The 22,585-nt window shown below is 33.8% G+C and overlaps 1 protein-coding gene across 5 annotated transcripts in view; it reads left to right on the forward strand.

Annotated features, from left to right (window-relative positions):
- B3GALT1 (beta-1,3-galactosyltransferase 1) overlaps positions 1-22,585 on the forward strand; it is a 722,358-nt gene that overhangs the window by 296,853 nt on the left and 402,920 nt on the right. For all 5 annotated transcript variants that reach the window (XR_011967677.1, XM_072612208.1, XM_072612209.1 and 2 more), the window contains exon 3: positions 11,316-11,345. The gene's annotated coding sequence lies outside the window, so the exon portion shown is untranslated. The remainder of the gene's footprint in view (positions 1-11,315; positions 11,346-22,585) is intronic.

A 22,585-nucleotide genomic window follows, 5' to 3' on the forward strand; every position in this document is an offset into this window, starting at 1 on the left:
GATCTATTGGGTTAGTGAGGGAAAACAAATGAAAAGGAGAAGCCTAGAGAGTGTGAAAATGGCCCCCCAAAATTAATTCCTGCTCTCAAGGAGCTCACAATCTAATATGGTACAAATAAAATACATAGAGGACAAATTGGGGATAATCTCAAAGAGAAGGCACTCAGATCAAAAAGGAACAGAAAAGAATCCTTATAGACTTTGGGACTTTAACTGAGTCTTAAAGGAAGCCAAGATATGAAGGAGAGCATTCCAGGGATAAGGGACAACTAGTGACAATGTTCAATCAGGAGAGGAAGTATCTTGTTCAAGGAACAGTAAAGAGGTCAGTGTCACTGGAAGGGAGCAACATGTAAGAATATTGAAAAAGCAGGAAGGGTCCCGGTTATGAAGAGTTTTAAAAGACAAACAGAGATTTTATATCTGATACTGGAGCCACTGAAATTTATTGAATGGGGGTGGTTGGGCATTTAGACCTGTGTTTAAGAAAGATCACTTTGACAACTGAGCTGGGGATGGAATATAGTGAGGAGAGAATTGTATCAGAAAAAGCAACCAAAAGGTCATTGTAATAGTCCAGGCACAAGGTGATGAGGACCTGAAGTATGATGGTAGTGTCAGAGGAAAGAATGGAACTAGAGATGTCACAAAGATAGAAATGACAAAACTGATGGCCAAGTAATTAACCACTGGACGTTATGCCTACTGAAAGACTAATGTGAATATTACCTTTCACACTTACTCAAGGTATACTTGAACCTAGAGATCACTTAGATTATACATTATTACTTGTATAGAGTGTCCAATGAGGACTGAACAAATTCAACTAAGTTTATAATAATTGGTCTAAATATAGAAAAATATAAATGTCATTTTACCTAATAGTTAAAGACACTGTGGTGAAAATTAATGATAAATGAATGCAGTTCAGTGAGAATAATGTAAAGTAGGTTAATCTTCTCAAGCTCATGCAAGTGATGTCAGCCTCTGGTCTTTCCCCTAAGGTACAAACATGATTTGAATGTCAAAAAAGAATTTTAGCAGAACATAGTTCTTCCTTTTCTTTTTAATAAGGATTTGGGTGAGAAAGAAGTTACCTTTAAAACTTTTAAAAATGTTTTTGTAATCCAATACAAAAGTAGGCAAATGAGTCCTCCAAGGACATCCACATGCAAATTCATCAATGCAAATATTTGTGATATTCAAGAGGAGCACAGGTATATGTTACAGCCAAGGGTGATGCAAGTCATTATTCATCATTCCAGCTAAGTCCAAGGGAACACATTACTCTGCAAAATGGGGTCATCCTTTTTTAAGCAGAATGATATGTTTTTAACCTCAACCTGAAGAAAAAAGATGGTGATTTATGGTCCCATTGATATTTTTCATAAGAAGAAGGGATAGAGTTGATTATTCAGTCTGACATTGCAAAATAAGCCAAGGTTACCTGTAGATCAAATAAACAGGTTATGTTCTAATTACATTGAAACCAGAGTGACACACTTGTAGCCTTTATAGCTTTCATAAACATAACCAATCTGGCCTTTATTTTTCCATTCTTCAAGGACTGAATGTCAGAGATAAATGAGAAAAGTGGAAGACAAATAAAAAAGGAATTTATCCTAGTCTTCATATAATAACATTAATGAGAAGAGATAGAAGAAACAAATGGAAATTTTTTGAAAACTTTTTATTACTTTCTTAACTCAGTTAATGATCAAATAAATGAACTCTTTATTTCCCAAAAGAACCCATTACACATAAAAGGAAAGGAATCACTGATGGTTGGATCCTTTGATGCAAATTTGTTTTACAATATACTAGTGGAACACATTCAACCCAACTGGTCTGATCACTTGTAGGAAAGTTTTATTTCCTGTGTGTGATCCTGGAATTACAGCACATTATTTTGGTAGTATATTTATGACCAAGGGTAAGACAAATCTTTAAATTATCCTAATTTTCCATTTCCAAACCTGTCCCACAAAAGGAAAGAAATTATTCTCTGTACCTAACCTGGAAATACAGTAGCTAGGAACTTTAAAAAAAACAGAGAACTTGACAATATGGACTTTTAGCTTCCAACTCATATAGTACCACAAGTGATATAATCATGCTTAGATGTCATGGCTACATCATTATTTATTACCACATGATAATATAAAATAAAACAAAATAAATTAAAAGATCAACAAGGCTTCATTGGGTTTAATATTCAAGATACTTGTTAAACAAAAGATTTAAATCCTGTAATGTAACTGGTATCTAAAATCCCTTAAAAGTTCAATTTTCTTAATTTTATAAATCCTCACCAAACCCATCCCACAGCAAAACTAAAGAAAAATAACAAATAATTAGATTTAAATGCTATAAAACTTTGGTCATAGTCCTGGATTGCTATTCTCTATGTGCCCTTGTGAAGACTATTTAATCTCTTAGTATTTCCACCTTTAATTTGAACCTTCACTAGAAGATTAGGTACTAAGAGATGATTTTACTAACACTTGGATGATTTTTTTCATCTGTCCACAACAACTTCTAAAGACCATCTATAATGGCCTAGAAAAAAGTGATCTGTGCTAGTGGAAGAGATTCCTGTCTTGATGAAACTATAGATCTTTGGAAATATGGAAGTAATAACATTTATAACATAAAACCCCATAGAGATATTTTGTAGTCTTGTAAGATAGCATACGGTAAAAGTGTTGAATTCTGAAGAAAGGATGCTACATAAAAATAAAGTATTATTTCTGAGAACTCCATCACATTTCTCTTCACATGTCTCCTAGTATGTGACAAACCCCTCAAAAAAAAAACCTTCAAAGAGTTCCATCTCTTCTTTCATCAAAAAGACTATGATTGCTAAGTGCTGAACTTGGAGTCTCTAATACCTGGGTTCAAATGCCATATCTATCACTTACTAACTGTGTAACCATGGACTAAGGAAGCACTTAACTTCTCAATCTAAGTTTCCTCCTTTTTATATAAAACAGGTATAATAATACCTAGAATGTCTAATATTTTTTGTGAGACTTAAGTGACATAATGTATATAAAGCACTTTGCAATTATTAAAATTCTAGATAAACGTAAGTTATTGTTACTCTCTACTTAGTATTGAATATGAGTCAAATTTGATCATTTTCATTAAACTATACATTAGATTGTTTTGTAAATGATTTAATTTTTAAATTTATAAAAATTTTATTTATGTCACCTAAATTTCTTCCATGGGTCTCCTGCTACATTTCACAAAATGCTATAGTATAAAATAATTTTCATTGATATGGTCCATTCTAATACTTATATGGTTATAGTCATGAACTTTTTCCTATCAATAGATCTGAAAGGTAATTTCTACTTATTCTTTTCCTTTAGTTATGATGTAACTTTTCATATCTCAGTCACATAGCTATTTGGAGATGATCTCAGTATATCGTATAGGGTGTTGGTCTAAATATAATTTCTTCCATACTAGTGTCCAATTTTCCCAGCAGTTTTTTGTAAACAGTAAGACCTTCAACTCAGTAAGTTGTATCTTGAGTGTTTATTGAATACTGGGCTACTGTTTTTGTTTCCTTCTATATATAATCTGTTCCAATGAAAGAAGTCTCATTTTTAAAGCATTATCAAATTGTTTAATATTACTGCTTTAAAGTATCTTTTGAGATCTGATATAGATAGACTCCCTTCTTTCCCATTTTTCTATAAATTACTTTTGAAATTCTTGACCTTTTGTTCCCTCATATGAATTTTTTCTAGCTCTATAAAATATTCCTTTCTAGCTTGATTGAGACAGTGCTAACAAATACGTTAATTTAGTCCAGCTTATCTATGTAAGCTCTTATCACCTAGATTCATTCTACCCTCAAACAATGAATGCATCTCTAATTCTATAGGCCTGTGTTATTTCTGCAAAGATTGATTCATATTTGGATTTATGAAGTTTCTAAGTGAATCTTGATAGATACACTTCCAATATTTTATAGCTACTGTAGGAATTTTGAATGAAATTCCAGTTGTGGTTTATGGGTGATATACAGCCATGCTAATGATTTACGTGGATTTATTTTCCATGCTGCAACTTTCTTAAAATTATTGTTTCAATTATTTTTAGTTGATTACCTTGGGTTTTCTATGTACACCATTTTAGCCTCTATAAAAAGCAGTGATTTTATTTATTTTTGCTAATGCTTATTCCCTCAATGTTTTTTCTTGTCTGGTTGCTATAGCTAGCATTCTAACATTATGTTAAATGGTAGTGGTACTAATGGGTATCCCTGCCTAACACTTTATCTTATTTTAAAAGCCTCTAACTTCACTAGATCACATAAAATAGTTCCTCTTGGATAGATAGATATTGTTTACTATGTTAAGGAAGGGACTATTTATTATTATAATTTCTAGAGTTTTCACTTGAAAGAGGTGTTAGATTTTGACAAGAGACTTTTCAGCATCCATTGATATCATCATATTTTTATTTTTATGTTATTTACATATTGTATTCAGATTCTTGCTCATTTTAAACCACACATGCAGTCTTGGTATACACCCAACCTGATGACGGTGTTTACCTTTTCTAACATGTTGTTGTAACCTACTTGCTGATACTTTAGTTATCGTGTTTGTGTCCCTATTCAGTAGTGATATTGGTCTCTAGGGTTTTGTTCATTTGTGTTTCTTTTTTGCTTTATCTTTCCCTGGGTTAGGTATTAAAACTATATCTGCACAATAACAACAACAAAAATGGGAGGATGAACTCTTACTGTTGGAAACAGTTCATGTAGTTAATTTTCTTTGAATATTTGATAGAATTTATGTTGCAAATATACATGGTCCTGGAGATTTTTATTCCTCCTTTGGGAATTCATGTAAAGTTTGTTCATTTTCTTTTTCTGATATTGATTTATTGAAATAGTACCTTCTTTTGTTAATGAATATTTTAGTTTTTGAAGTATTCATTTATGTTGATAAAGTGTTTTTAAAAGAAGAGCCAAATTTTTCATATCAAAAGCAAAAAAGCCTTAAAAATAATTAAAATGGAAATAAAGGATCATTAGTTGTGTTAGCATATAATTAGGCAAAGTGGTTTCAGATAATGTCCTTTATTCTTTCTTCAATTGTCTTGATTTCTTCTTTTTCACTTTTGATATGAAAATTTTCCCTTTTCTCTCTTTTTAAAAAAGTGATTATATATTTACTTGTTTTCTTAGTCCTCCTCCCCCCAAAAATTGTGTAACTATGTTAAGAATTGATGTTGATTCTTTATCTAGCCTGTCTTTAAGCATAGTGTAATTTTGCTGCTTATATCCCTTTATCATGTCTATATTTCTGTAGTTCTATCTGAAATCATGATCACTTCCCTTTTCTTTTTAGTTCAGTTGAAGCATACTAAATTTCACTCCAACCCATCTTTTTAATTCTCTGTGAATCTCTTATGTTTCTTATAAACAACATACTGGCAGATTTCTACTTTCTGATCCACCCTGCTATGTTCTTCTAGTTTATGGATGAGTTTATTCTATTTTATTCAGAGTTAAGATTGTGAATTGTACATTTTCTTCCATCCTATTCTCTTGCACATTTTCCTCTCTGCTTCCACCTTTTACAAATAATTGTTAAAAGAGAGGAAGTTTGCTTGACACATGCAATCATGTAAGTACTGCTAACAATCTGTACTCTCTCCATTGAAGCTCTGTTCTTTCCCTCATCTTGGATTTTTACACTTTCTTCCTTTCCTTTTAATGCACTCTTCATATTTCTCCCTCCAACATGTGTTTATTTTTCTTCAGGCTATTCCATTTCCTATCCTGTCCTCCATCTTTGACTTACCCTCCCTGCTGCACCCTTTTCCCTCCTATTTCTCTTTTGACTTAATGTACTGATAGAATAGACAATCTCTCTCTCTCTCTCTCTCTCTCTCTCTCTGTCTCACTCACATACATACACACTCACAGTGAATCTATGTAATTGTATTCAATCTTTCTTCATCTGATTCAGATGAAAGTGAAGTTCATGGGATGCTCATTTTCTCCATCCCTTTTTCTATAACTATAAAATGTTCATTGTATATACCACCATTATATAGTAGTGATTTCTCTATTTTTTCTTCCCCAGTAAAGTTCCTATGTCACTCCCAATTTATCTTCTGCTAATAGTATTAGAAAAAAACCATGCACATTGTCTGTGTCATTCTTACCTCTCTCTAACTCTTAAAGATATTAGGGTTGTGAAAGAAAATGTTTTTCCTTATTCCCCTATTAAATATGTAAACAAACCTTACTCATTTATCCCTTTTCAATATAACAAATATTTGTACCCTTTTATATTTTTCTCAATGCCCACATTCCATTTCAAAATGACTATTTGGCTTTGGCAATTTCATCAGGAATGTTTGGAAATCCTCTTTTATTACATGTCCATCTCCCCCACCCACCCTCTCATAAGGTTACACTTAGTTTTGCTGAATAGATCATCTTTTATTTATTGCCTTTTGGAACACCACATTCCAAACTCCCCTTTTCTTTAAAGTGTCAGCTACTAAGTATTAGGTCATTATTAGTAAGGCTCATTTGTACTTGAACTTCTTTTTTGCTGCTTGTGTATAATTTTTCTTTGACCTGAAAGCTCTGGATTTAGTTTAGCTGATTTTTTAAAAATTCCCTCTTGGCTGTCAATTTTTCTTCAAGCTAAATCAGTTTTTAAAATAAATTAACTTCATTATTTAAAGAATTGCAATGTTCTGAACAATCCTTCAGGACATAGAACACTCACTCTAACGTAATGATATTATTGTTTGTTCTTTTACAATGCTGTCGAAATCAATTATTTCTGTTTAAATATTCCAAACAAATAAGTTGTTTGGAAATAAAGAGAAAGGGTCTAGTTTAACCTGTGCCCTAAGAATAACAAATTCCTAGTTACATGGAAATCTTGAGATTCCTTCTATACTGAATGAAGTATAAAATAAAAAATGCTGCTTTCACTGTGAGCAGAGAGAATTATTTGCAAAGAACAGTGGTAGTATCCTCTCTGCATTTGCAGGAAGCATCTCATTCTTCCCTGATTTTATCGATAATAGAATTCTCTTGGCCAGTGACTTGGAAGGAAAAGCAAGCCCCTAAGTATGAATCTTGGCATTTCTGTTCTTATTTGGGAAGTAATAACACCTTTACCTACAGAAGGCAACAAGAACTTTGATCATAATGTGGTCTATGTTTTTCTTAATGTTGGTCAAAAGAACTACACGACTACCAGATACATTCTAGAAACAATTTGGACATTCCTTAATGACATTTTGTTTTTCATTTTTTGTTTACTTCTTACTAAAGAATTCACTTAAGGAAGAGTTGATTTACAGTTTTGGGTCCCATGGGAAAAGTGAGTAAATTCTCAGATGAAAGTTTCATATAATCATACCCTATCAGACCTGTAAGAGACCTTAGAGATCATCTTTTCTAACACTTGATTGAAGAGTGTTGAAAGATTTAGAGAAGCTGAAAAATGGATTGCATTTCAACGTACTATTTATTCTAATTGTTGAGTGGGAGAATGTGTGAATGTTGTCTCACCTAACTAAAGAGAAAATAAAAATTTAAACTTGTCCTATGGAGTTCCAAGTTTTTATCACTATCAAATTTATCTGCCAAAGAAATTATAAATATTGGATAGTGTTCTCTGTAATAAAATTATTCATGACAATAATGGGTAGGCCAATATGGAGACAATCTGACCAAATTTATTTAAAAGTAATAATAGAAGAATAAAATCCATTTTGATCAAAGATTGCCTAGATACTTTCAGAGAGTAGAATCAAACTTAATAAACTTGCTTAAAGTTCTTTGAAGATATTATTGTCATGATGAAAAAGGAAATTTATTGTATTATTACTGTTATATACTCTTGAGATTAATGAATGAGAAATATGGCAGAAAACAGTGTATTGGAAAGAAAAGATGCTGAAAACATGAAAAATAAGACAAAAATTTCAAGTTGATTATGTAAATAATCACCTTTCCTAAGACGAAGAGTGGGAAGGAAATGATATCAGGAATAGAATCATTTAAACTTCTTTTATATTGGAAAACAAGGCATAAATTGTAAATAGACATCAATCTCTATGTAGACTTTAGATAACAATTTTCATACATTATTAAAGGGTTATTTTATGAAGGATTCATCATAGGTTGTTTCAGATATCAGATGTATTTTTGTTTGCAAAACAGGAATGAACTTCTAACTGGAAGTCCAGAGGCCTGAATTATAAATTTGATTTAGGAACTTTGTAAAGCCACTTCATATATATTCTTCAGCATAGTATTACATTTTTCAAAGTGTGCATAATGCATAGTCTTTTACCTCTCATAGGGATAAAAGAAATATGTTTTTAAAGTTTAATAGATTTGAAAACACTGAAACTGTGGTATTTATTTAACCTACATGTATGAAGTAAATACTGTTTGCAAGACAGTATTCTATCTCCTGAGGGAGATAGAAATAAAAAAAGATGTAGGCTTTTCCCTCAAGGAATCTATAAAGGGAAAGTGGTATGGCAAAATGGAAAAGTTATTGACTTTGGAGTCAGAAGATGTGAGTTCAAGTTCTACTTCTTATATTTCCTATCTGTGTGAGCTCCGTTAAGCCATTTAACACTGCTAACTTTTCATTTCCTCATGTGGAAAACGAGGAGGTTTTCCTTGATGGCCTCGGAAGTCTCTTCCAGCTTTAAATCAATCATCTTAAATTATTCATGATAATAGCTCTCATTTATGCAGTGCTTCCTAAGACATTTTACATTTGTTTTGTTACTTGCTCTTCACAATAATTCTCTGAAGTTAATAATACATTATCATCTTCATTTTATAAATGAGGGAATTGCCATGCAGAAAGATTTAGTAATTTTCCTAATTTTGCCCAGCTACTCAGTGGTAGAACTGAAACTAAAATCCCAACTTGTCTTTTCCCAAATCCTCTCTACTTTATCAAGATGAGTTCAGAATACTTCATTCTGATTATTAATGCTTTCTGGAGAAGGAAAATAAAATGGTAAACTGAAAGTAAAGTAATTAAGTTTAAAAAATAGATCCACAACCTCTGACATAGGCGTACAAATAATATTGAAGAAGGTCTCAGATACTGTCAGGGGTATAGATACCACAGCTTTTGTATCATATTTGTGACTATCATAGCACACAAAATGATTGGGTAAATACAAAATATTCAAGGAAAACACCATTTAATGAAACACAGACATTTTGACAAATTTACCAAGGAAAGATTGGCATCCTACAAAGACAGCCATATTACTCTTCCATGAAAAGGTCTTATAATCGTAAGATTATATATTTGGAACTCAAATAGATCTTCAAGATCCAGTCTCCTCATTTTATAGTTGAGTAAACTAAGTCTTAGAGAAGTTAAATACTTTGAAAAAATATATGGATATTAAATGGAAGGTAAGTAACTTTTTCAGTCACAGAAGTACCAAATGGGATGTGAGTCTGGATAATGAATCTATGAATCCAATGACTCTAAATCCAACATTATTTTTGCTGCACATTCCTGTCTGTCTTCCTACAAAATAAACAGTCCCATAATAACAGTAAAATGGGTCATCCCAAAAATCAGCAGCTCATCAGTAATGGCTCTCCTTGCTTTTTTTTTTTTCTTCATTAGAATCGGGCAGAAGTTGGTGTAGTCATCAGACCTATACTGCTTAATGCCACTAATTGCCATCTCCAAAGCTTAATCAAGCTGCCGAGGCTACCTTACAGTGATAACAGATAATCTAACCTAGAATGATTGTATTTATTTGAATGCCATTTTAGTCCATTATTGGGATGTAACCAGTGGTAATTTTTATGAGCAGCCCAGAATGATCTCTTGCTCTGTGAACTCTTAGAAAACTTAAAGTCCAGCACATATTTAAATAATAATCTCCTGCCTCTTGTAGTGAGTTAGTAGCTTGCTGAAGGGGACTTTTCTCAGCAATTAGATTCATATAGCTTGAAAGCAAGTACTGGACATCATAACTCTTTGGATACAACCACAGTGCCTCACAAAGTGATAAATTCTAACTCTGACTCTAACTCTAACTCTAACCCTAATTTCACCTCCACTTCTAACCTTAACCTCATAACCCTAATATTTAGTAGGTACTAAATAAACTTCAAGCTATATTAAAGTATATTTCATGCCAAATCATATTGCTACAATTTTAAGCACAGCTGAGACAGATATAGTGTCTGTCTTCTAGGAACTCACTTTTTTATTGGAATAAAAACTATTAATCACCTTGTTATTAAATAAGCACATATTATTTTGATCATGCTAGAACACTTAATTATGTCTTCAGAAACTAACAAATGTGCCATTCAGAAGCATGAACGCACATTGAGTCAGATTCTTCTAGAATATCAAAGAGATTGTGTTCTATAGTTTGGTACTCTAGTGATGTGAATTATTAATCAATGCCATTCCATCCACCAGAATATATATACTCTATTTTATTTTGTCCTAAAGCAATCGTACTGTGAATACTTCAGTATACATGGAGAGCCTTCTTAATTTCTGCCAGTGTAATTTCATCCTCAAATACTAGTAGCTTAAAATAAAGAATCAGACTTCCATTTTATCTGTTAATATATTATCTCAGATTTACACAAAAGAAATTATTTTTCCAAGAATAAATAGAAATACCTCCACATGTCACTGCTGTGAGCTCCTAAACTTTGAACCCTGGTGAAAAAATATACCAAATAGCCAATACCTCATTAAGAAACATTTTACTTTTCTAGATTTTTGCTTTGAAAGTCCTAGCTATGAGCAGCAGTGTATCAGCCCTTTGGTTTTCCACTTTCATGTTATCTTTTATAGTTTACTTTGATATGATCCCACTTGTTTTACAGCTAAATTCAAAGTAATTGTGACACGTGGTTATATTCTGCAACATAAATATCCTTCATGTCTTTCTCTGTACTCTTTGCTGGTATGGAATTTGAAAGGTAGCAGACAGCATATACATAAAAACTATAAATTATATAGAATTTTCATATTGCATATATTTATGTGAAGTATATATATGTGTGTGTGTGTATTTAATGTAATATGTGTTAACATAATTCATTTGCTGATAATGATTCATGTGTACAATTTAAATGAACTACAATTGTTCCTCTTTCTAGTGAAAGGTTAGATATTGTAATGGAAAGGAGTAGATTTTTATGTATTTGTATTTAATTATTCCAATAGAAAGTGATATGTTTGCTCTTCTGCTAAGAATTCCACTAAAACTCTGAACATCTATTTTTCTTTCAGGAAAACCTGATGACAGTTTGACTACCAAAGGTAAATGTAATATATTTGATTCTTTTCCAGCGATAGGTTATGTATGTCAAACTCAGCAGATAGATCTGAGAAAAGATATTTTAGATCTTCAAAGGCCAAGTGACTTCTCTTAGCAGTAGAAATTATTTAACAAATTTAGAGAGCGTAGACCAGAACTTCTCAGTCTTTTGTGAGGAAGGGTTGCTTTTCATTTCTTTGTAGACTTAAAGTCAAGTGAGAGAGATGGAAGTGTGCTGACAGTAAAATTCCTGAGATGAGCAGGGTTCAAGCAAGTGTTGACAATTACATTTTTGCATTGGCTGAGAATCTTGGCAAACCACAGAGAATGGGATACAGTGAGGATTTACGCATTGGGGAAAAGTTGTGACAGAAGCAATTGGATTACTTACTTGCACAATAAATTTTGAGATCTCCTGGTAAATCCCAAGTTCCTACTGCCTGGGGGACCACCCCCAAAAGACAACTGAAGTAGCTAATTCTATACTTGGACTATATTTTGAACCATGAAAATGAGTTTTCATTAGTATTCAAGTATAATCTCTCATCAGATAGATTTAAGTAAATCTATTCCTTAATATTCCTGCGTTACTGTACATGGTCCTGGAATTCACTGTTTAACTGCCATTTCTTCACATTACTTTACAGTACTCAGGCATTACCTAAACATTTAACTAGCATAGCAATGTTTTCAACATTGAATAAGGAAAAGGTTGAACTGATGGAGAAGGGGAAAAAAATCTGAGGTAGGCATGAAAGAAAGGCCAATCTTGCCAAGTATATTGTCCATTGATCTTACTAGGTAGTTAAATCAAGTTCTAATTGACGCTAAGCACAAACTTTCTTGAATCTATTCATATGGAGCTTTGTTATACAATTAAGTATCAAAAGTCTTTAAATATCTTAGTCACCTTGCAGAACATTTGTCTCCCACTAATGCTTTTGTTGACCTTTTAATATTCTTTTGATTTGTATTATATACAAACAGAAATGCCTACAACTGCTGGTCTTCTCTAGAGCCATTAATTGGGAAATCTGGCACCTGGAGAAAATTATTTTGATCTAGAAGGAGGGTATTGGAAAAGGTGTCTATAACCATTCCTCTGAATTGATGTTGTATGGGAATTGGTGGGAGTAGTAAGAGAATGGAAGGAAATAAAGGAAGGTCATCTAACTCTTTCCACTCATCCATACCATGGGGTACAGGCAACCTGGACATTTAGGAAAGGGTCCCTGTGAAGTCAGAGGAAGTGAGAGACAAGAATAAATTAGAGGAAAGTTGCCCTCAAAACTACACTTCCCTTCTCCCTGCTCCCAAAGTCTAGTTAGCATATGGTCAGGTGTAGTGGAAAGGTAAAACAGAGAAAATCCATGACTGAGGGAATGGGAAGGCTGAATTTACCCTCCAGGTGAGGTTCTACCATGGCTAGTGACAGTCACAGTCACTGTTTATCTCTTTTGTTCCCTCCAATCCCAAATAATACCAGAGACTCCAGGATTTTCTCTGGCATGTGTCCATAGGCCTGATAACTTGTCTAGGAGCAAGAGAGCATATGGTCAGTCTGTCAGGGAGAGGCAACGAATGTGAGCAGAAAACACAATCTCTGGGATTTCACCATCTGAAGTACAACCATGGTATCCCCATGCTAATGTTTAATGGGGTATTTTCCTGGGTGGTGTGCATAGATTCTCATACCTGCTCTTTGGATCAGATATCAAAAAAAACCTTTACAACCCAGACACTTGATAACATTTTCTTTTTCCCTAGTGGAGAACTGGACCAAACAGACAGTAATCTTAGAATGGGGCAGCTTACCTCATGTTTCCGTAGACAGAAAGTGATGCTGCTCATCCCTAACATGGAATCAAAGGAGCAAAGAGATAGCAAAGTTATGCAGATCAAATCAGGAACTTCTTAGAGACTACTGAGCTATGTATATTTGAAGCATGGTTTCACTATTTTTTTGTAAAATATTGATGTTCCCAGAATATCAATTTCATCTTGGGTCAAACCCTGAAGTCTGAATAATAAGGGGAATTCCCAGAGATGATTGCATAATTTCTCCCAGTACTTCACCTTCACTTGTTTCCACTGTTGTAATACTGTAGGATTCTGTAGTAGATATATAAATTTATACAAGGATCTCTTTGAATTGGGGAACTTGAGAAATGTTCTCTATATTTCAAAATATGTCTAGAAAAACAAAATAGATGAACTTACAAGATCTCACAGTTGGAAGGGATCTTAGAGGATATTAGAGTGTCCTTGCACTTAGTCCAACACATATGAGAGCAGGAATTCCCTCGAAAGCATTCTTGAAAGCTAATTATCCAGTCCTCACCTTAAGACCCCCTGGTGTTTGGAAGCTCACTTGTTTCTAACACATCCCATTCCACTCTTAGGACAGTTTAAAGTGTTCAAAAGTTTTTCTTTATAAAAATATGACCTGAAATATTTTCTGAAATGTCCACCAATTGTTACTTGTTCATTCATCAGAGAGTAAGGGAAATAAATCTAATCCCTCATCAGCATAAGAACCATTCAAATACTTGAGTGTAATTTTATGCTGGCTAAAATTCTAAAACTCTTCAATCTGGTCTGTACTTACCTTACCATTTTGATTATCCTTCTTTGGATGTGCTCCAGATTGTGAATATGTTCCCTAAAATGCAGCACCCACTGAAATCTATCCATCCATCCACCTATCTATTGAAATTATTAAATGCTATATATCAGGAATTGTATCTGCTATATCTCTGTCTCTCTTTCTCTTAACAATACAAGTATATCAAAAGATGTATATGTAATTATAAGCATATCTATAAGTATATAGTGCTGTTGCCCATGTAGGTTGTAGTATGCCCCATGAGTTGTCTAGATGAAGCTTACAGGGAGATATAAATAGATAAGTCTGCAATCTAGGCCACCTCTTTCTAAGGGAGACTTTGACTCCTTCCTGGAAGGGAATAGGAAAGGGGGCTATGAAGACAGCCATGCTGCTCTCCTTAGAAAAAAGGCTACTAGCCTAAAATTATATCTTTCTCTTCAAATACTGCTCACTTAAGGGAACTAATTTATTGATTCAAACAGCTTTTCCAGTCACCATCCATGAAATGAGGAATGCCCCAAGCTATATTCAGACTTAAGTCCAGACTAAATCCTAAATGTACAAAAGACTATCTCAAATAGTGAATAACAAATAAACCCATTTATCCAAGAAGACGGCAAACAGAAATCAGAGGAGCTATACATATTATACAGACAATGCATCCTCTGTTAGGCAATACATAGAGTGAATTAATTCTTTCATTGGGCATAAGGTTTCTCATTCAACTAGGAGTGTCCCTCATCTCAACCAAGAGAAGATTCCCTGATACACTTATAGAGGCAAGCTCAGAGTCAGAGACATTTTGAGGTACTGTATCCTCTACCTGTCTGCTGCTGCCCAAAGTCCTTTTTCTCATTTCAAGGATCTCCCCCTAAAGAGAGTCTAGAAACATGAAACTCTCTATTGAAGCAAGAAAAAAACTCTCTCCTCTCTCAAACTCTTGTGTCAGTTCTGTCCCTCAGGTAGCTATACTACATGGTCTGATCACTCTGTATCAATTGAGGATATTTTGGGGATATGCACCTGGCTTGATTTCCTGGTTACCTCCATCCATCTATCCATCCATCCATCTATACATACATACATTCATGTATACATACATACAAATCATAACTAAGTACAAAGAACAGTAAAATAAATTAAGGGGAAATAATTTAAGTTTTAAAAGGTATATGCAGTATAATTTTCTTAGTCATGACAATATTTTATTTTGTTAATCCTCTTAACTATGGATTTCTTCAGAAATTTCTACTGCTTTGGTTCAGCTTATTTTTAACCATTAAGTAGTCAAAGATCCTGTCTTTAGATATCATAAAACCACTAATTAACAACAAGAGAAGTTGTTATCTCAATCAGTTTTCAATTAAGTTTCTTAGTTTGTTCTTGTGGCAATGAGCATCTACCGGCTATGTTCAACATTGTCTTCTAAAGTATTCCCTTCCTCTTTGTTAGCTCTCAACACTTGCTTTCTCTAAGCTTTTATAGTGGAATCTATAATGTTGCTGATTCAGCCCCTACCTGATTCTAATCTCTCACTAGGTTCTACTTTCCTTAGATAAATAACAGATAATATCTTAACATTTTATAATTTCATTTTTCAAAAGAAGCATGACTAGTTTGCAGCTAAACCAAAAAGTAATCTGAATTAAATCTGACATATACCACAAATGAAATTACAGTTCAAGAAATGGTAGCCAAAGTAGGCATTCAATAAATCTGTAGATTTGAATTAAATAAAAAGAAAAATAGATTTCTTCACCTGTCATATTCAAGTCTGAGTAAAAATAGCATTCCAAAGTCACAGAGACCTTTTAAAAATTTAGGTACTGTTTTGGATGGTTTTTACTACTATTTCTCCTTCATGGGAATGGATAATATTCAGTTGACTATATGTGAGAAGGTTTGGAAATTTCATTTGGAAATATGAATTTCATTTACTAGACTTATTAGATAAGATCATGAACAGTCAGTGTATCAGTAAGCACCCCAAAATACACTGGAGGGTCTACTATCACAGGTTCTTAGATCTGCATTCATAAAAGACAACTTTTGAGGGGTTAATAATCACTTTAATCAAGCATGTGTATCATTCCTTTAACCAAGTACATATATCATTCAGGTAGTTCAGGGAGTCAGCACCCTAAATTTCAAAGAAAATACAGAGAAATCAAAAGATCCACAAACATGGTTTCCTCTGCCTGAATTCAACAGACAGTTGGACCCCAACTGTCTGATGATAGTTACCAGAGAGGGAAGCACAACATCTAGGTTCTCAAAGCCTGGGGGTCTCCTTAGTAGTTTCCTAGAGTCCTCATCTGGCCAAACAAACACTTCCAGTCAGTAAGCCCCAAAGTGATCAAGAGATATGACTTCCTCTGCCTGACTATAATTCAACAGACAGCTACAGATGTCTGGCCATTCTTACCAAAGAGGAAGCATGAAATCTGGGTTCTCAAAGCCAGGGGGCTCCTTAGTGACTCCCCAGGGTCCTCATCTGGTGCTCAAACCTTCTTACCAAAAACTAAGCCTCAAAGTAAAACCTCAACTCAGAGTATTTATAACTTTTTTAGAACCAGAGGGCATCACAACTCTTTGACCCAGTGCCTCAATAGAAAAAACAAAAGGTACTTGGGACCTCCTACAAAACAACTCCCCAAACCAAGCTTCCCATAATGGGCAGGCCCTTCAATGGGTGGCAAATATCTTTAATCACATTAAGATAATCAACAATATAAATGCATACTCTGTTTCTAGTTAAAGAAACTCTCCTTTTTGTACTTTACTCCTTGTAGAGACTCTTGATTGATAAAGGCAAGATTCAATCAGAGGCACAAAAGATGCTATTTTGATTGCCATAATAGTCAATGAATGCTTATACTTTTACTATTTCTTTACCATGGCTCCTAGAGACAAATGGTGAAATGGATTGAATATAACCCTGGAATTAGAAAGACCTGGATTCAGAAATCTCTGGCATTTACTAATTTTGTGACCTTTGATAAGTCACTGAATCAATCTCTTTTGCCTCGGGCAACTCTCTACATTTTTCAAATGCTATGGAATTAGATATGAAGTATGCTTATGGGAAGAATTCCCATATCAGGAGTTCCATATCTTAAAAAAAATATCACAGACCCTTTGTATATTTGTTCAAAGACCAAAGTGTCCATAACACTTATTTTATCACAACATTTTGTAGTCTATAGAAAACAACATGAAATTGCAAGTCTAGAAGACCTCTAGGTTTGCTACTACTTAGATATGTGACCCAAGGGGAGTTAATTAATTTTCCTAACATCTATAAGTTGATTTCTATAATAAAGGGTTTAGACTAGAGAATCTTTCAGATCTCTTCTACCTCTCTCAAAAGATCATTCCTATTTTCTCCTAGTTGTTAGTCTCCCCACCCCACATTGAGTGTGTGCATGTATCCTATATTTACTGCCTCTCCTTAGCAGAATGTAAACCCCTTGGGATGAGGGGCTTCTGTGTTTATATTCTCCACCCCTGTAGCACTGGGCAGCTAGGTGGTACAGTGGATAGAGCACCAGTGCTGGAGTCAGGAGGACCTGAGTTCAAATCTCACCTCAGACACTTGACACTCACTAGCTGTGTGACCTTGGGCAAGTCACTTAACCCCAATTGCCTCATCATCTTCAGGCATCCTGATGAATATCTGGTCACTGGATTCAGATGGCTCTGGAGGAGAAGTGAGACTGGTGACCTGCACAGCCATCCCTCACTCAAAACAAAGCCAAGTGCAAGTCATGTCATTATTTCTCTGATGGCATGGTTTTCTTTGGCAACAAAGGATTAACACACACATTACCCATCTAGCACATTATGTGGCACAGAGTAGGTCCTTAATTGATGCTTGTTGATAACCAACATCATAAAAATTTTGGACTAAAGAAGAAATTGTCATTTTAGTTTAATGGAAGGAAGTTTTTCCACATATTTTCTTTCCCTCACTAGGAACAATGTGATAGAGAAATTTAAAATACTGGAGCCCGAAAAATGTCAATAGCTAAAATTTGGATTGTGGTGGTTTTTCTTTTTTAATAAAGATGAGTTAGCCTGTGATTTTCTTTTTTTAATCTTATTATTTTATTCTGAACTTTTAAAACAAGCATTCGTATAACAGCAGAATAGACAAAAAGCTTTGTACATGAAACTTTAAATATGCAATATACAAATTGCTGTTCCTTTTAAATATATAATAAAGTTATTATGTAACTTTCTTTTATTCTCTCCCTCCCCTCCTCCATCCTAGAGATGGCTACCATGAGACATAAATGTATGTGTATATGAGTGTGTGTGTGTGTGTGTGTGTGTATGTGTGTGTGTGTCTATACATATTTCTCACTTCTTTCTCTGGATGCAGATAGCATCTTCCTTCATAAGTCCTTTGTAACTAATTTGGGTATTTAGAATAGTTAAAATGACTTAGTGACTCAAACTTGCTCTTCACAGTGATTCTATTTTGTCTTTCTGAAAGAACAAGTCAATATGAACCAAAATTAAGATTCTAATGTTGTTTTAAAATTCTTTAATAATGTTGTAAAGATGGCAAGACATTTTTGTTATTGGGAAACCAATGTCATTCGCTTTGTATTCTGAGTCAAAGAATACTATATGTTGTTTTTTTAATAAAGGTGCTTTGAGACCTTGAATTTCTCCCTTGGCTACCTTTAAGTCTCATTTATTATTCCTTAACAGCAGTCTTAATCAAGTCATAAGTACTTGAATGTGTTGTTAAACATATTTAGGGCTTTATTATTTTATGCCTGATTATACGACCAAAATATATAATCAAATACTTATTGTGTTATGGTTATTAACTGTATAATAGCTATGCCAAAGCAAAGAAGAATTTAAACTATTGTGGATCTCATTTTTTTAAAATTAGAGTAAGATAGTAGATGTTAGAAATAACCAAAATCATAATGGATAACTTGGATTTCATTGTAAAAGTTTGTTTTTAAGAGAATGAAGACAGCAGACAGAACAAGAAAGGAGAAAAAATTGATTTTGGCCATATGTATTGCACAAAATCATATATTTAGAAAGAAAAGGAAATTTCAAGGTCACATAGTTCAAATCCCACGTTTTTGAAGAAACAGAGGTTGTGAATTCCTCAAGTTCACATAAATAGTAAATGGCCTTGTCAGAATTAGAATCTAGGTCTTTTGACTCTAAATGGAGCACACTTTCCACTACACTATAGGAAAATTACGAATTAATGAAAGCTGAATCAGTCCCAGAATCACCCATTTAAGAGCCAGAAGGGGCCTTTGACATTATGAAGTCTGGCCTTTTCATTTTCCAGATGAGAAAACTGAGACCTAGAGAGGCAGAACTGAGACTAGAAAATGGAACTCCTGACTTCCAAACCAATGCTCTTGCACCCCTAAATGGTCCAGATTAGTCACTGTGAATTTGAGAGACCTGGGTCCAATCAGAATCTGTTTATTAATTCCCTATGTGATCTTTTGGAAGTTATTCCATCCCTTAAGACCATTTGTAAAACAACTGGACTAAACTAGATGTTTTCTTACAGATTAGAATTTCTGTTGCTATGCCATAGACTATTTTTCTTGGTCATCTAAGCATGAACTTTATCCTTAGCACATCTGATTTAACTTGCCATTTTGGAATTATGATCATATTTATGAAACTTTTTAGTTTAAAACACTTTTCCAAATATTTACCCATCAATCATCAGAAGTGCAGTTGGCAAATATTCTGAATTTTGCTATTAAGGGTGATTTTTTTTTTTAAATCACAGAAGGATGAGCAGCATATAGTATGAGACAGATTCTGTCTAGACTTACAAAATGATCAAATTTTAACATATCAGTTATCTAAATTGTGTTTATGCGTCATCATTTAATAGATTTGCAACAGCGGTCATTTTTGTTTTGTTTTCTTTTGATTATTATCACCCAGTGGCTGAAATAAATGATCACTATGTGAACTGGTTTAATTGCTACATCCATGTATGGTCTTAATAGTAAGACCTTTTGAGATCTTCAGACCAGTACTTAAGTAAGTCAGAGAGGACCATGCAGAGGATGGATAGACTATCACGAAGGAAGAGAATCATTTTGTAAAATCTGTTCTAGACTAGACCCAAGGAAGAGGAAAAGTAAGAGGAATGAGAAATAATACTTCCTCTTCTAAGGCAGAGTGGGCTATATGTCATTATTTCAAGCCCACATTCCTGGGGCTAGGAAGTCACAGAGAGATTGAAGAAAGCCTAATTAAGGAGACTTCAGTATTCTATCAGCACAAGAGTATGGAGTACATCAACCTCAAGGGATCTGGACTGATAGTCTTTTGTTTGGCGTTTGATTGTGCCAGTGTCTGTTTTCTCCCTCTGTTTTTTCATCTCCCTTTTTTTCTGCTTTTTCAAATGTTATGATTTTAAATAGTACAATATTGAGATTCTCTGTCCATGGCACTGAGTTGTAAATCATGCAGAAGATAGAGCATAGAGGCTATAATCATAGCATTACTGTAGGAAAAATTATCTATGAATTTCAAAACTAAATAGTACAATGAAAGATTGTAAAAGTACTATTATAAATGTGAAAACTAAATTTTAGAGGCAAATACATTATGGAACTACTTTGTATATTGTTTCCTTTATACATCTAGATATACAGATGATTGATACACATATAAATATATATATGTAGGTATAGAGATAGATGTGGATTTATATAGACCTCATCATATATAAATGTATACATATATATATATATACACACACACATATATATATACATACCACATATTACTCTTTGTCCTTTCCCTTCCCTTTACCTTTATACATTATATAGTTGTATATACACATACACATTATGTCTTTATATACAAAATGTAATTTTTTGGGTAGATTTGCTACAAATTATATTGATTTTTTAAAATCCAATTACACATATTTGTATATATTTATAAATATGTACACATAGGTACACATATATATGTCTGTGTATAGATGTGTTTGCATATGTATACATATACATGCTCCACTTTTTGCTTCTTTCCCTCCCCTCCACTTATAGTGTCTATATAAAGAATAAGCTGATGAAGGGAAAATAAGTAATATTCTAAAATTATATTTTCATAATTGAATTCCATTAAAAGTCAATACAATTTATTGCAAATCTACGCAAAAACTATATATTTGTCTTCCTGGAGCAAATGTTTAGTATTTCATTGCCCCCTTCAAAATATTTTTAGTAACTTCCTATATAAATTAAGTACAATTATCTTTTGAATTAATTAAAAAGTCCCTTCTAGTCCTGTTTATCATCTCTACTCATTTCAACTGTTTCTTTTTAAGTTTTTCTTTGTATTATCATTGCCATTTTGTAACTATAAAAGATATCATTGCTGTCACTCAAGTGTCTATATTAATCACTCATATTCATATGATGTTGGACTCTAAACAAAGGCAAGTTATCAAGGCCCACACCTTCCCATTGCCATAGTCTAAAGGAAATAGCATAGTCATGAAAAAGAAATGACAAGGAAATATAGAGATTTACACAAAGATTTAAATCAATAAGCATTTGTTACATACCCATTACGTGTAAAGCACTGTGCTAGATGAACATTAGGGATGAGAAGACAAAAATGAATGTCTGCTCCCAAGGACTGAAATTCCAATAGAGAAATCCAACATGTGTATGTATGTGTATAGAAAAGGAGTGGGCCCCATATGCGTAGCAGAAGTGGGCTCCTGTGGATGTAGTGAGATCTGTTGCTGTGTAGCTTGAAGGGAGGCAAAATAGATACCTCTAGTCTCTTCTCCTTCCACCCTTCTCTAAGAGAGACTTTCATTTCTATCAGGTGGGAGTGCAAGAGGTTGGGGCCAGAGGCTACTCTGCTCACCTCAGGGGGAAGAGTGGTACAAGACTACAATTCTATCTCTCTGCTCTCTTAAATATCATTAGTCAAAGCAATATGATCAGTTTCATTCTAATTGTTGATCACTTTGTCATTCTTGGGGAAAGGTATAATCCAATTGTATATCCAGGCTTGATGCCCTTGATCCACCAAATATTAGTTCCACAATACTCACACATAGCAAATAACAAAGAAACACATTTATCCAAATCATGGCGAAATAGAAATCAGAGAGAGTATGCAAAGGGATATAGATAGATAGATAGATAGATAGATAGATAGATAGATAGATAGATAGATAGATAGATAGATAGATAGATAGAGATAGATAGATAGATAGATAGATAGATAGATAGATAGATAGATAGATAGATAGATAGATAGATAGATAGATATACACACATATACATGGACTTGGGAGACTGCCAGAGTCTTTTTCTTCAACACCTTGAAGTGAGGTTCACCTCTTCCATCTTCTCTCTCAAAGCTGGGAGCCAGAAGTGCCTGAAGAAACTTGGTGCTTGAAAAAGACTTGAAGCTTGATGAATCCCAAAGGAGACTTACCCTAAAGAGTCCTAAAGGAGGAGTAGCAAAGACTGGAGCTCTCTTTCCTCCCACCAACTTTATCCTGCTATGCATGTGGGTCAGGGCCTTCAAGTCCACTAATACATTGAAGGAAGTTGCATATCAATGGGCTTTGATACAGGGGTTACATAT

Source organism: Notamacropus eugenii, chromosome 5 (genome assembly GCF_028372415.1).
Source record: "Notamacropus eugenii isolate mMacEug1 chromosome 5, mMacEug1.pri_v2, whole genome shotgun sequence".
Lineage (NCBI taxonomy): Eukaryota > Metazoa > Chordata > Mammalia > Diprotodontia > Macropodidae > Notamacropus > Notamacropus eugenii.